The following is a 9,723-nucleotide window of genomic DNA, read 5'->3' as shown; positions in this document are numbered from 1 at the left end:
AGAACTCTTTAAGATCTATCTATTATATAACAGTCCTGTGAGTGCCTCGATAACAAAAAGGAAATGCCTACAGCACACGGTATTCCCAGGCGGTCACCCATCCAAGTACTAACCGTGCCCTACTGAGCTTAACTACGGTGATCGGACGAGAACCGGTGCTTTCTCAGTGGTATGGCCGTAGACGACAGAACTGTGTAAGAAATAGATTTTATATAACAGTCCTGTGAGTACTTTGGTAACAAAAAGGAAATGCCTACAGCACACGGTATTCCCAGGCGGTCACCCATCCAAGTACTTACCGCGCCCTACTGAGCTTAACTTCGGTGATCGGACGAGAACCGGTGCTTTCTAAGTGGTATGGCCGTAGACGATAGAACTGTGTAAGATCTTTCTATTATATAACAGTCCTGTGAGTACTTCGATGACAAAAAGGAAATGCCTACAGCACACGGTATTCCCAGGCGGTCACCCATCCAAGTACTAACCGCGCCCTACTGAGCTTAACTTCGGTGATCGGACGAGAACCGGTGCTTTCTCAGTGGTATGGCCGTAGACGATAGAACTGTTTAAGATCTATCTATTATATAACAGTCCTGTGAGTACCACGATAACAAAAAGGAAATGCCTACAGCACACGGTATTCCCAGGCGGTCGCCCGTCCAAGTACTAACCGTGCCCTACTGACTTTAAGTTCTGTGATCGGACAAGAACTGGTGCTTTCTCAGTGGTATGGCCGTAAACGATAGAACTGTGTAACTTCTATCTATTATATAACAGTCCTGTCAGTACCTCGATAACAAAAAGGAAATGCCTACAGCACACGGTATTCCGAAGCGGTCACCCATCCAAGTACTTACCGCGCCCTAATGAACTTAACTTCGGTGATCGGACGAGAACCGGTGCTTTCTAAGTGGTATGGCCGTAGACGATAGAACTGTGTAAGATCTATCTATTATCTAACAGTCCTGTGAGTACTTCGATGACAAAAAGGAAATGCCTACAGCACACGGTATTCCCAGGCGGTCACCCATCCAAGTACTAACCGCGCCCTACTGAGCTTAACTTCGGTGATCGGACGAGAACCGGTGCTTTCTCAGTGGTATGGTCGTAGACGACAGAACTGTTTAAGATCTATCTATTATATAACAGTCCTGTGAGTACCTCGATAACAAAAAGGAAATGCCTACAGCACACGGTATTCCCAGGCGGTCACCCATCCAAGTACTAACCGTGCCCTACTGAGCTTAACTACGGTGATCGGACGAGAACCGGTGCTTTCTCAGTGGTATGGCCGTAGACGACAGAACTGTGTAAGAAATAGATTTTATATAACAGTCCTGTGAGTACTTTGGTAACAAAAAGGAAATGCCTACAGCACACGGTATTCCGAAGCGGTCACCCATCCAAGTACTTACCGCGCCCTACTGAGCTTAACTTCGGTGATCGGACGAGAACCGGTGTTTCTCAGTGGTATGGCCGTAGACGACAGAACTGTGTAAGAAATATATATTATATAACAGTCCTGTTAGTACTTCGATGACAAAAAGGAAATGCCTACAGCACACGGTATTCCCAGGCGGTCACCCATCCAAGTACTAACCGCGCCCTACTGAGCTTAACTACGGTGATCGGACGAGAACCGGTGCTTTCTCAGTGGTATGGTCGTAGACGACAGAACTGTTTAAGATCTATCTATTATATAACAGTCCTGTGAGTACCTCGATAACAAAAAGGAAATGCCTACAGCACACGGTATTCCCAGGCGGTCACCCATCCAAGTACTAACCGTGCCCTACTGAGCTTAACTACGGTGATCGGACGAGAACCGGTGCTTTCTCAGTGGTATGGCCGTAGACGACAGAACTGTGTAAGAAATAGATTTTATATAACAGTCCTGTGAGAACTTTGGTAACAAAAAGGAAATGCCTACAGCACACGGTATTCCGAAGCGGTCACCCATCCAAGTACTTACCGCGCCCTACTGAGCTTAACTTCGGTGATCGGACGAGAACCGGTGCTTTCTCAGTGGTATGGCCGTAGACGAAAGAACTGTGTAAGAAATATATATTATATAACAGTCCTGTGAGTACTTCGATGACAAAAAGGAAATGCCTACAGCACGCGGTATTCCCAGGCGGTCACCCATCCAAGTACTAACCGCGCCCTACTGAGCTTAACTTCGGTGATCGGACGAGAACCGGTGCTTTCTCAGTGGTATGGCCGTAGACGACAGAACTGTGTAAGAAATAGATTTTATATAACAGTCCTGTGAGTACTTTGGTAACAAAAAGGAAAAGTCTACAGCACACGGTATTCCGAAGCGGTCACCCATCCAAGTACTTACCGCGCCCTACTGAGCTTAACTTCGGTAATCGGACGAGAACCGGTGCTTTCTAAGTGGTATGGCCGTAGACGATAGAACTGTGTGCGATCTATCTATTATATAACAGTCCTGTGAGTACTTCGATGACAAAAAGGAAATGCCTACCGCGAACGGTATTCTCAGGCGGTCACCCATCCAAGTACTAACCGCGCCCTACTGAGCTTAACTTCGGTGATCGGACGAGAACCGGTGCTTTCTCAGTGGTATTGCCGTAGTCGACAGAACTGTGTAAGAATTATATATTATATAACAGTCCTGTGAGTACTTTGGTAACAAAAAGGAAATGCCTACAGCACACGGTATTCTGAAGCGGTCACCCATCCAAGTACTTACCGCGCCCTACTGAGCTTAACTTCGGTGATCGGACGAGAACCGGTGCTTTCTAAGTGGTATGGCCGTAGACGATAGAACTGTGTAAGATCTATCTATTATATGACAGTCCTGTGAGTACTTCGATGACAAAAAGGAAATGCCTACAGCACACGGTATTCCCAGGCGGTCACCCATCCAAGTACTAACCGCGCCCTACTGAGCTTAACTTCGGTGATAGGACGAGAACCGGTGCTTTCTCAGTGGTATGGCCGTAGACGATAGAACTGTGTAAGATCTATCTATTTTATAACAGTCCTGTTAGTACTTCGAAAACAAAAAGGAAATGCCTACAGCACACGGTATTCCCAGGCGGTCACCCATCCAAGTACTAACCGCGCCCTACTGAGCTTAACTTCAGTGATCGGACGAGAACCGGTGCTTTCTCAGTGGTATGGCCGTAGACGATAGAACTGTTTAAGATCTATCTATTATATAACAGTCCTGTGAGTACCTCGATAACAAAAAGGAAATGCCTACAGCACACGGTATTCCCAGGCGGTCACCCGTCCAAGTACTAACCGTGCCCTACTGACTTTAAGTTCTGTGATCGGACGAGAACTGGTGCTTTCTCAGTGGTATGGCCGTAAACGATAGAACTGTGTAACATCTATCTATTATATAACAGTCCTGTCAGTACCTCGATAACAAAAAGGAAATGCCTACAGCACACGGTATTCCGAAGCGGTCACCCATCCAAGTACTTACCGCGATCTACTGAGCTTAACTTCGGTAATCGGACGAGAACCGGTGCTTTCTAAGTGGTATGGCCGTAGACGATAGAACTGTGTAAGATCTATCTATTATATAACAGTCCTGTGAGTACTTCGATGACAAAAAGAAATGCCTACAGCACACGGTATTCCCAGGCGGTCACCCATCCAAGTACTAACCACGCCCTACTGAGCTTAACTTCGGTGATCGGACGAGAACCGGTGCTTTCTCAGTGGTATGGTCGTAGACGACAGAACTGTTTAAGATCTATTATATAACAATCCTGTGAGTACCTCGATAACAAAAAGGAAATGCCTACAGCACACGGTATTCCCAGGCGGTCACCCATCCAAGTACTAACCGTGCCCTACTGAGCTTAACTACGGTGATTGGACGAGAACCGGTGCTTTCTCAGTGGTATGGCCGTAGACGACAGAACTGTGTAAGAAATAGATTTTATATAACAGTCCAGTGAGTACTTTGGTAACAAAAAGGAAATGCCTACAGCACACGGTATTCCGAAGCAGTCACCCATCCAAGTACTTACCGCGCCCTACTGAGCTTAACTTCGGTGATCGGACGAGAACCGGTGCTTTCTAAGTGGTATGGCCGTAGACGATAGAACTGTGTAAGATCTATCTATTATATAACAGTCCTGTGAGTACTTCGATAACAAAAAGGAAATGCCTACAGCACACGGTATTCCCAGGCGGTCACCCATCCAAGTACTAACCGCGCCCTACTGAGCTTAACTTCGGTGATCGGACGAGAACCGGTGCTTTCTCAGTGGTATGGCCGTAGACGACAGAACTGTGTAAGAAATATATATTATATAACAGTCCTGTGAGTACTTCGATGACAAAAAGGAAATGCCTACAGCACACGGTATTCCCAGGCGGTCACCCATCCAAGTACTAACCGCGCCCTACTGAGCTTAACTTCGGTGATCGGACGAGAACCGGTGCTTTCTCAGTGGTATGGCCGTAGACGATAGAACTGTGTAAGATCTATCTATTATATAACAGTCCTGTTAGTACTTCGAAAACAAAAAGTAAATGCCTACAGCACACGGTATTCCCAGGCGGTCACCCATCCAAGTACTAACTGCGCCCTACTGAGCTTAACTTCGGTGATCGGACGAGAACCGGTGCTTTCTCAGTGGTATGGCCGTAGACGACAGAACTGTGTAACATCTATCTATTATATAACAGTCCTGTCAGTACCTCGATAACAAAAAGGAAATGCCTACAGCACACGGTATTCCGAAGCGGTCACCCATCCAAGTACTTACCGCGCCCTACTGAGCTTAACTTCGGTGATCGGACGAGAACCGGTGCTTTCTAAGTGGTATGGAAGTAGACGATAGAACTGTGTAAGATCTATCTATTATATAACAGTCCTGTGAGTACTTCGATGACAAAAAGGAAATGCCTACAGCACACGGTATTCCCAGGCGGTCACCCATCCAAGTACTAACCGCGCCCTACTGAGCTTAACTTCGGTGATCGGACTAGAACCGGTGCTTTCTCAGTGGTATGGCCTTAGACGACAGAACTGTGTAAGAAATATATATTATATAACAGTCCTGTGAGTACTTCGATGACAAAAAGGAAATGCCTACAGCACACGGTATTCCCAGGCGGTCACCCATCCAAGTACTAACCGCGCCCTACTGAGCTTAACTTCGGTGATCGGACGAGAACCGGTGCTTTCTAAGTGGTATGGCCGTAGACGATAGAACTGTGTAAGATCTATCTATTATATAACAGTCCTGTTAGTACTTCGAAAACAAAAAGTAAATGCCTACAGCACACGGTATTCCCAGGCGGTCACCCATCCAAGTACTAACCGCGCCCTACTGAGCTTAACTTCGGTGATCGGACGAGAACCGGTGCTTTCTCAGTGGTATGGCCGTAGACGATAGAACTGTTTAAGATCTATCTATTATATAACAGTCCTGTGAGTACCTCGATAACAAAAAGGAAATGCCTACAGCACACGGTATTCCCAGGCGGTCACCCGTCCAAGTACTAACCGTGCCATACTGACTTTACGTTCTGTGATCGGACGAGAACTGGTGCTTTCTCAGTGGTATGGCCGTAAACGATAGAACTGTGTAACGTCTATCTATTATATAACAGTCCTGTCAGTACCTCGATAACAAAAAGGAAATGCCTACAGCACACGGTATTCCGAAGCGGTCACCCATCCAAGTACTAACCGCGCCCTACTGAGCTTAACTTCGGTGATCGGACGAGAACCGGTGCTTTCTCAGTGGTATGCCGTAGACGATAGAACTGTTTAAGATCTATCTATTATATAACAGTCCTGTGAGTACCTCGATAACAAAAAGGAAATGCCTACAGCACACGGTATTCCCAGGCGGTCACCCGTCCAAGTACTAACCGTGCCCTACTGACTTTAAGTTCTGTGATCGGACGAGAACTGGTGCTTTCTCAGTGGTATGGCCGTAAACGATAGAACTGTGTAACATCTATCTATTATATAACAGTCCTGTCAGTACCTCGATAACAAAAAGGAAATGCCTACAGCACACGGTATTCCGAAGCGGTCACCCATCCAAGTACTTACCGCGCCCTAATGAGCTTAACTTCGGTGATCGGACGAGAACCGGTGCTTTCTAAGTGGTATGGCCGTAGACGATAGAAGTGTGTAAGATCTATCTATTATCTAACAGTCCTGTGAGTACTTCGATGACAAAAAGGAAATGCCTACAGCACACGGTATTCCCAGGCGGTCACCCATCCAAGTACTAACCGCGCCCTACTGAGCTTAACTTCGGTGATCGGACTAGAACCGGTGCTTTCTCAGTGGTATGGTCGTAGACGACAGAACTGTTTAAGATCTATCTATTATATAACAGTCCTGTGAGTACCTCGATAACAAAAAGGAAATGCCTACAGCACACGGTATTCCGAAGCGGTCACCCATCCAAGTACTTACCGCGCCCTACTGAGCTTAACTTCGGTGATCGGACGAGAACCGGTGCTTTCTAAGTGGTATGGCCGTAGACGACAGAACTGTGTAAGAAATATATATTATATAACAGTCCAGTGAGTACTTCGATGACAAAAAGGAAATGCCTACAGCACACGGTATTCCCAGGCGGTCACCCATCCAAGTACTAACCGCGCCCTACTGAGCTTAACTTCGGTGATCGGACGAGAACCGGTGCTTTCTCAGTGGTATGGCCGTAGACGATAGAACTGTTTAAGATCTATCTATTATATAACAGTCCTGTGAGTACCTCGATAACAAAAAGGAAATGCCTACCGCACACGCTATTCCCAGGCGGTCACCCGTCCAAGTACTAACCGTGCCCTACTGACTTTAAGTTCTGTGATCGGACGAGAACTGGTGCTTTCTCAGTGGTATGGCCGTAAACGATAGAACTGTGTAACATCTATCTATTATATAACAGTCCTGTCAGTACCTCGATAACAAAAAGGAAATGCCTACAGCACACGGTATTCCGAAGCGGTCACCCATCCAAGTACTTACCGCGCCCTAATGAGCTTAACTTCGGTGATCGGACGAGAACCGGTGCTTTCTAAGTGGTATGGCCGTAGACGATAGAAGTGTGTAAGATCTATCTATTATCTAACAGTCCTGTGAGTACTTCGATGACAAAAAAGAAATGCCTACAGCACACGGTATTCCCAGGCGGTCACCCATCAAGAAATAGATTTTATATAACAGTCCTGTGAGTACTTTGGTAACAAAAAGGAAATGCCTACAGCACACGGTATTCCGAAGCGGTCACCCATCCAAGTACTTACCGCGCCCTACTGAGCTTAACTTCGGTGATCGGACGAGAACCGGTGCTTTCTAAGTGGTATGGCCGTAGACGATAGAACTGTGTAAGATCTATCTATTATATAACAGTCCTGTGAGTACTTCGATGACAAAAAGGAAATGCCTACAGCACACGGTATTCCCAGGCAGTCACCCATCCAAGTACTAACCGCGCCCTACTGAGCTTAACTTCGGTGATCGGACGAGAACCGGTGCTTTCTCAGTGGTATGGCCGTAGACGACAGAACTGTGTAAGAAATATATATTATATAACAGTCCTGTGAGTACTTCGATGACAAAAAGGAAATGCCTACAGCACACGGTATTCCCAGGCGGTCACCCATCCAAGTACTAACCGCGCCCTACTGAGCTTAACTTTGGTGATCGGACGAGAACCGGTGCTTTCTCAGTGGTATGGCCGTAGACGAGAGAACTGTGTAAGATCTATCTATTATATAACAGTCCTGTTAGTACTTCGAAAACAAAAAGGAAATGCCTACAGCACACGGTATTCCCAGGCGGTCACCCATCCAAGTACTAACCGTGCCCTACTGAGCTTAACTACGGTGATCGGACGAGAACCGATGCTTTCTCAGTGGTATGGCCGTAGACGACCGAACTGTGTAAGAAATAGATTTTATATAACAGTCCTGTGAGTACTTCGATGACAAAAAGGAAATGCCTACAGCACACGGTATTCCCAGGCGGTCACCCATCCAAGTACTAACCGCGCCCTACTGAGCTTAACTTCGGTGATCGGACGAGAACCGGTGCTTTCTCAGTGGTATGGCCGTAGACGAAAGAACTGTGTAAGAAATATATATTATATAACAGTCCTGTGAGTACTTCGATGACAAAAAGGAAATGCCTACAGCACACGGTATTCCCAGGCGGTCACCCATCAAGAAATAGATTTTATATAACAGTCCTGTGAGTACTTTGGTAACAAAAAGGAAATGCCTACAGCACACGGTATTCCGAAGCGGTCACCCATCCAAGTACTTACCGCGCCCTACTGAGCTTAACTTCGGTGATCGGACGAGAACCGGTGCTTTCTAAGTGGTATGGCCGTAGACGATAGAACTGTGTAAGATCTATCTATTATATTACAGTCCTGTGAGTACTTCGATGACAAAAAGGAAATGCCTACAGCACACGGTATTCCCAGGCAGTCACCCATCCAAGTACTAACCGCGCCCTACTGAGCTTAACTTCGGTGATCGGACGAGAACCGGTGCTTTCTCAGTGGTATGGCCGTAGACTACAGAACTGTGTAAGAAATATATATTATATAACAGTCCTGTGAGTACTTCGATGACAAAAAGGAAATGCCTACAGCACACGGTATTCCCAGGCGGTCACCCATCCAAGTACTAACCGCGCCCTACTGAGCTTAACTTCGGTGATCGGACGAGAACCGGTGCTTTCTCAGTGGTATGGCCGTAGACGATAGAACTGTGTAAGATCTATCTATTATATAACAGTCCTGTGAGTACTTCGATGACAAAAAGGAAATGCCTACAGCACACGGTATTCCCAGGCAGTCACCCATCCAAGTACTAACCGCGCCCTACTGAGCTTAACTTCGGTGATCGGACGAGAACCGGTGCTTTCTCAGTGGTATGGCCGTAGACTACAGAACTGTGTAAGAAATATATATTATATAACAGTCCTGTGAGTACTTCGATGACAAAAAGGAAATGCCTACAGCACACGGTATTCCCAGGCGGTCACCCATCCAAGTACTAACCGCGCCCTACTGAGCTTAACTTCGGTGATCGGACGAGAACCGGTGCTTTCTCAGTGGTATGGCCGTAGACGACAGAACTGTGTAAGAAATAGATTTTATATAACAGTCCTGTGAGTACTTCGATGACAAAAAGGAAATGCCTACAGCACACGGTATTCCCAGGCGGTCACCCATCCAAGTACTAACCGCGCCCTACTGAGCTTAACTTCGGTGATCGGACGAGAACCGGTGCTTTCTCAGTGGTATGGCCGTAGACGATAGAACTGTTTAAAATCTATCTATTATATAACAGTCCTGTGAGTACCTCGATAACAAAAAGGAAATGCCTACAGCACACGGTATTCCCAGGCGGTCACCCGTCCAAGTACTAACCGTGCCCTACTGACTTTAAGTTCTGTGATCGGACAAGAACTGGTGCTTTCTCAGTGGTATGGCCGTAAACGATAGAACTGTGTAACTTCTATCTATTATATAACAGTCCTGTCAGTACCTCGATAACAAAAAGGAAATGCCTACAGCACACGGTATTCCGAAGCGGTCACCCATCCAAGTACTTACCGCGCCCTAATGAACTTAACTTCGGTGATCGGACGAGAATCGGTGCTTTCTAAGTGGTATGGCCGTAGACGATAGAACTGTGTAAGATCTATCTATTATCTAACAGTCCTGTGAGTACTTCGATGACAAAAAG

At 46.4% G+C, this 9,723-nt stretch overlaps 43 non-coding genes and 8 pseudogenes across 43 annotated transcripts; all 51 read right to left on the bottom strand.

Moving 5' to 3' along the window:
* Positions 1–64: 64 nt before the first annotated feature.
* Positions 65–183, bottom strand: LOC125563425. The gene has a single exon (XR_007308444.1). It is a non-coding gene; the product is annotated as a 5S ribosomal RNA (ribosomal RNA).
* A 67-nt stretch (positions 184–250) lies between these two features.
* LOC125564553 lies at positions 251–369 on the bottom strand. Its single transcript, XR_007309572.1, has one exon. It is a non-coding gene; the product is annotated as a 5S ribosomal RNA (ribosomal RNA).
* A 67-nt stretch (positions 370–436) lies between these two features.
* LOC125566432 lies at positions 437–555 on the bottom strand. The gene has a single exon (XR_007311440.1). It is a non-coding gene; the product is annotated as a 5S ribosomal RNA (ribosomal RNA).
* Positions 556–622: 67 nt separating this feature from the next.
* LOC125566909 lies at positions 623–741 on the bottom strand (annotated as a pseudogene).
* A 67-nt stretch (positions 742–808) lies between these two features.
* On the bottom strand, positions 809–927 carry LOC125566419. The gene has a single exon (XR_007311427.1). It is a non-coding gene; the product is annotated as a 5S ribosomal RNA (ribosomal RNA).
* A 67-nt stretch (positions 928–994) lies between these two features.
* LOC125563890 lies at positions 995–1,113 on the bottom strand. Its single transcript, XR_007308909.1, has one exon. It is a non-coding gene; the product is annotated as a 5S ribosomal RNA (ribosomal RNA).
* A 67-nt stretch (positions 1,114–1,180) lies between these two features.
* Positions 1,181–1,299, bottom strand: LOC125563423. The gene has a single exon (XR_007308442.1). It is a non-coding gene; the product is annotated as a 5S ribosomal RNA (ribosomal RNA).
* A 67-nt stretch (positions 1,300–1,366) lies between these two features.
* Positions 1,367–1,484, bottom strand: LOC125565903. The gene has a single exon (XR_007310912.1). It is a non-coding gene; the product is annotated as a 5S ribosomal RNA (ribosomal RNA).
* A 67-nt stretch (positions 1,485–1,551) lies between these two features.
* Positions 1,552–1,670, bottom strand: LOC125564509. Its single transcript, XR_007309528.1, has one exon. It is a non-coding gene; the product is annotated as a 5S ribosomal RNA (ribosomal RNA).
* Positions 1,671–1,737: 67 nt separating this feature from the next.
* Positions 1,738–1,856, bottom strand: LOC125563422. Its single transcript, XR_007308441.1, has one exon. It is a non-coding gene; the product is annotated as a 5S ribosomal RNA (ribosomal RNA).
* A 67-nt stretch (positions 1,857–1,923) lies between these two features.
* Positions 1,924–2,042, bottom strand: LOC125564455. The gene has a single exon (XR_007309473.1). It is a non-coding gene; the product is annotated as a 5S ribosomal RNA (ribosomal RNA).
* Positions 2,043–2,109: 67 nt separating this feature from the next.
* Positions 2,110–2,228, bottom strand: LOC125563229. The gene has a single exon (XR_007308248.1). It is a non-coding gene; the product is annotated as a 5S ribosomal RNA (ribosomal RNA).
* Positions 2,229–2,295: 67 nt separating this feature from the next.
* Positions 2,296–2,414, bottom strand: LOC125565847. Its single transcript, XR_007310856.1, has one exon. It is a non-coding gene; the product is annotated as a 5S ribosomal RNA (ribosomal RNA).
* A 67-nt stretch (positions 2,415–2,481) lies between these two features.
* Positions 2,482–2,600, bottom strand: LOC125566383. The gene has a single exon (XR_007311390.1). It is a non-coding gene; the product is annotated as a 5S ribosomal RNA (ribosomal RNA).
* Positions 2,601–2,667: 67 nt separating this feature from the next.
* Positions 2,668–2,786, bottom strand: LOC125565762. Its single transcript, XR_007310773.1, has one exon. It is a non-coding gene; the product is annotated as a 5S ribosomal RNA (ribosomal RNA).
* A 67-nt stretch (positions 2,787–2,853) lies between these two features.
* LOC125564858 lies at positions 2,854–2,972 on the bottom strand. Its single transcript, XR_007309876.1, has one exon. It is a non-coding gene; the product is annotated as a 5S ribosomal RNA (ribosomal RNA).
* Positions 2,973–3,039: 67 nt separating this feature from the next.
* On the bottom strand, positions 3,040–3,158 carry LOC125563658. The gene has a single exon (XR_007308678.1). It is a non-coding gene; the product is annotated as a 5S ribosomal RNA (ribosomal RNA).
* Positions 3,159–3,225: 67 nt separating this feature from the next.
* Positions 3,226–3,344, bottom strand: LOC125566695 (annotated as a pseudogene).
* Positions 3,345–3,411: 67 nt separating this feature from the next.
* Positions 3,412–3,530, bottom strand: LOC125566733 (annotated as a pseudogene).
* A 66-nt stretch (positions 3,531–3,596) lies between these two features.
* LOC125563668 lies at positions 3,597–3,715 on the bottom strand. Its single transcript, XR_007308688.1, has one exon. It is a non-coding gene; the product is annotated as a 5S ribosomal RNA (ribosomal RNA).
* Positions 3,716–3,778: 63 nt separating this feature from the next.
* On the bottom strand, positions 3,779–3,897 carry LOC125564665. Its single transcript, XR_007309684.1, has one exon. It is a non-coding gene; the product is annotated as a 5S ribosomal RNA (ribosomal RNA).
* A 67-nt stretch (positions 3,898–3,964) lies between these two features.
* LOC125565989 lies at positions 3,965–4,083 on the bottom strand. Its single transcript, XR_007310997.1, has one exon. It is a non-coding gene; the product is annotated as a 5S ribosomal RNA (ribosomal RNA).
* A 67-nt stretch (positions 4,084–4,150) lies between these two features.
* LOC125566421 lies at positions 4,151–4,269 on the bottom strand. The gene has a single exon (XR_007311429.1). It is a non-coding gene; the product is annotated as a 5S ribosomal RNA (ribosomal RNA).
* A 67-nt stretch (positions 4,270–4,336) lies between these two features.
* On the bottom strand, positions 4,337–4,455 carry LOC125566410. Its single transcript, XR_007311417.1, has one exon. It is a non-coding gene; the product is annotated as a 5S ribosomal RNA (ribosomal RNA).
* A 67-nt stretch (positions 4,456–4,522) lies between these two features.
* Positions 4,523–4,641, bottom strand: LOC125564005. The gene has a single exon (XR_007309024.1). It is a non-coding gene; the product is annotated as a 5S ribosomal RNA (ribosomal RNA).
* A 67-nt stretch (positions 4,642–4,708) lies between these two features.
* LOC125566455 lies at positions 4,709–4,827 on the bottom strand. The gene has a single exon (XR_007311464.1). It is a non-coding gene; the product is annotated as a 5S ribosomal RNA (ribosomal RNA).
* A 67-nt stretch (positions 4,828–4,894) lies between these two features.
* On the bottom strand, positions 4,895–5,013 carry LOC125565752. Its single transcript, XR_007310763.1, has one exon. It is a non-coding gene; the product is annotated as a 5S ribosomal RNA (ribosomal RNA).
* A 67-nt stretch (positions 5,014–5,080) lies between these two features.
* LOC125564097 lies at positions 5,081–5,199 on the bottom strand. The gene has a single exon (XR_007309116.1). It is a non-coding gene; the product is annotated as a 5S ribosomal RNA (ribosomal RNA).
* A 67-nt stretch (positions 5,200–5,266) lies between these two features.
* On the bottom strand, positions 5,267–5,385 carry LOC125566399. The gene has a single exon (XR_007311406.1). It is a non-coding gene; the product is annotated as a 5S ribosomal RNA (ribosomal RNA).
* Positions 5,386–5,452: 67 nt separating this feature from the next.
* Positions 5,453–5,571, bottom strand: LOC125567061 (annotated as a pseudogene).
* Positions 5,572–5,638: 67 nt separating this feature from the next.
* On the bottom strand, positions 5,639–5,756 carry LOC125565940. The gene has a single exon (XR_007310948.1). It is a non-coding gene; the product is annotated as a 5S ribosomal RNA (ribosomal RNA).
* Positions 5,757–5,823: 67 nt separating this feature from the next.
* Positions 5,824–5,942, bottom strand: LOC125566694 (annotated as a pseudogene).
* Positions 5,943–6,009: 67 nt separating this feature from the next.
* LOC125566192 lies at positions 6,010–6,128 on the bottom strand. The gene has a single exon (XR_007311199.1). It is a non-coding gene; the product is annotated as a 5S ribosomal RNA (ribosomal RNA).
* Positions 6,129–6,195: 67 nt separating this feature from the next.
* Positions 6,196–6,314, bottom strand: LOC125565081. The gene has a single exon (XR_007310099.1). It is a non-coding gene; the product is annotated as a 5S ribosomal RNA (ribosomal RNA).
* Positions 6,315–6,381: 67 nt separating this feature from the next.
* On the bottom strand, positions 6,382–6,500 carry LOC125565590. The gene has a single exon (XR_007310602.1). It is a non-coding gene; the product is annotated as a 5S ribosomal RNA (ribosomal RNA).
* A 67-nt stretch (positions 6,501–6,567) lies between these two features.
* On the bottom strand, positions 6,568–6,686 carry LOC125566388. Its single transcript, XR_007311395.1, has one exon. It is a non-coding gene; the product is annotated as a 5S ribosomal RNA (ribosomal RNA).
* Positions 6,687–6,753: 67 nt separating this feature from the next.
* Positions 6,754–6,872, bottom strand: LOC125567030 (annotated as a pseudogene).
* A 67-nt stretch (positions 6,873–6,939) lies between these two features.
* Positions 6,940–7,058, bottom strand: LOC125566191. The gene has a single exon (XR_007311198.1). It is a non-coding gene; the product is annotated as a 5S ribosomal RNA (ribosomal RNA).
* A 159-nt stretch (positions 7,059–7,217) lies between these two features.
* Positions 7,218–7,336, bottom strand: LOC125565589. Its single transcript, XR_007310601.1, has one exon. It is a non-coding gene; the product is annotated as a 5S ribosomal RNA (ribosomal RNA).
* A 67-nt stretch (positions 7,337–7,403) lies between these two features.
* LOC125563723 lies at positions 7,404–7,522 on the bottom strand. Its single transcript, XR_007308743.1, has one exon. It is a non-coding gene; the product is annotated as a 5S ribosomal RNA (ribosomal RNA).
* Positions 7,523–7,589: 67 nt separating this feature from the next.
* On the bottom strand, positions 7,590–7,708 carry LOC125563697. Its single transcript, XR_007308717.1, has one exon. It is a non-coding gene; the product is annotated as a 5S ribosomal RNA (ribosomal RNA).
* A 67-nt stretch (positions 7,709–7,775) lies between these two features.
* On the bottom strand, positions 7,776–7,894 carry LOC125564183. The gene has a single exon (XR_007309203.1). It is a non-coding gene; the product is annotated as a 5S ribosomal RNA (ribosomal RNA).
* A 67-nt stretch (positions 7,895–7,961) lies between these two features.
* Positions 7,962–8,080, bottom strand: LOC125566377. The gene has a single exon (XR_007311384.1). It is a non-coding gene; the product is annotated as a 5S ribosomal RNA (ribosomal RNA).
* A 159-nt stretch (positions 8,081–8,239) lies between these two features.
* Positions 8,240–8,358, bottom strand: LOC125565587. Its single transcript, XR_007310599.1, has one exon. It is a non-coding gene; the product is annotated as a 5S ribosomal RNA (ribosomal RNA).
* Positions 8,359–8,425: 67 nt separating this feature from the next.
* On the bottom strand, positions 8,426–8,544 carry LOC125563722. Its single transcript, XR_007308742.1, has one exon. It is a non-coding gene; the product is annotated as a 5S ribosomal RNA (ribosomal RNA).
* A 67-nt stretch (positions 8,545–8,611) lies between these two features.
* On the bottom strand, positions 8,612–8,730 carry LOC125566366. Its single transcript, XR_007311373.1, has one exon. It is a non-coding gene; the product is annotated as a 5S ribosomal RNA (ribosomal RNA).
* A 67-nt stretch (positions 8,731–8,797) lies between these two features.
* Positions 8,798–8,916, bottom strand: LOC125563721. The gene has a single exon (XR_007308741.1). It is a non-coding gene; the product is annotated as a 5S ribosomal RNA (ribosomal RNA).
* A 67-nt stretch (positions 8,917–8,983) lies between these two features.
* On the bottom strand, positions 8,984–9,102 carry LOC125566355. The gene has a single exon (XR_007311362.1). It is a non-coding gene; the product is annotated as a 5S ribosomal RNA (ribosomal RNA).
* A 67-nt stretch (positions 9,103–9,169) lies between these two features.
* Positions 9,170–9,288, bottom strand: LOC125566344. The gene has a single exon (XR_007311351.1). It is a non-coding gene; the product is annotated as a 5S ribosomal RNA (ribosomal RNA).
* A 67-nt stretch (positions 9,289–9,355) lies between these two features.
* On the bottom strand, positions 9,356–9,474 carry LOC125566884 (annotated as a pseudogene).
* Positions 9,475–9,541: 67 nt separating this feature from the next.
* On the bottom strand, positions 9,542–9,660 carry LOC125566762 (annotated as a pseudogene).
* Between the last annotated feature and the right edge of the window lie 63 nt (positions 9,661–9,723).

The sequence above is a fragment of the Nematostella vectensis genome, chromosome 5, assembly GCF_932526225.1.
Source record: "Nematostella vectensis chromosome 5, jaNemVect1.1, whole genome shotgun sequence".
In the NCBI taxonomy this organism is placed as follows: domain Eukaryota; kingdom Metazoa; phylum Cnidaria; class Anthozoa; order Actiniaria; family Edwardsiidae; genus Nematostella; species Nematostella vectensis.
Note: the sequence above shows the minus strand (reverse complement) of the source record. Positions and strands in the feature narration are given on the sequence as shown.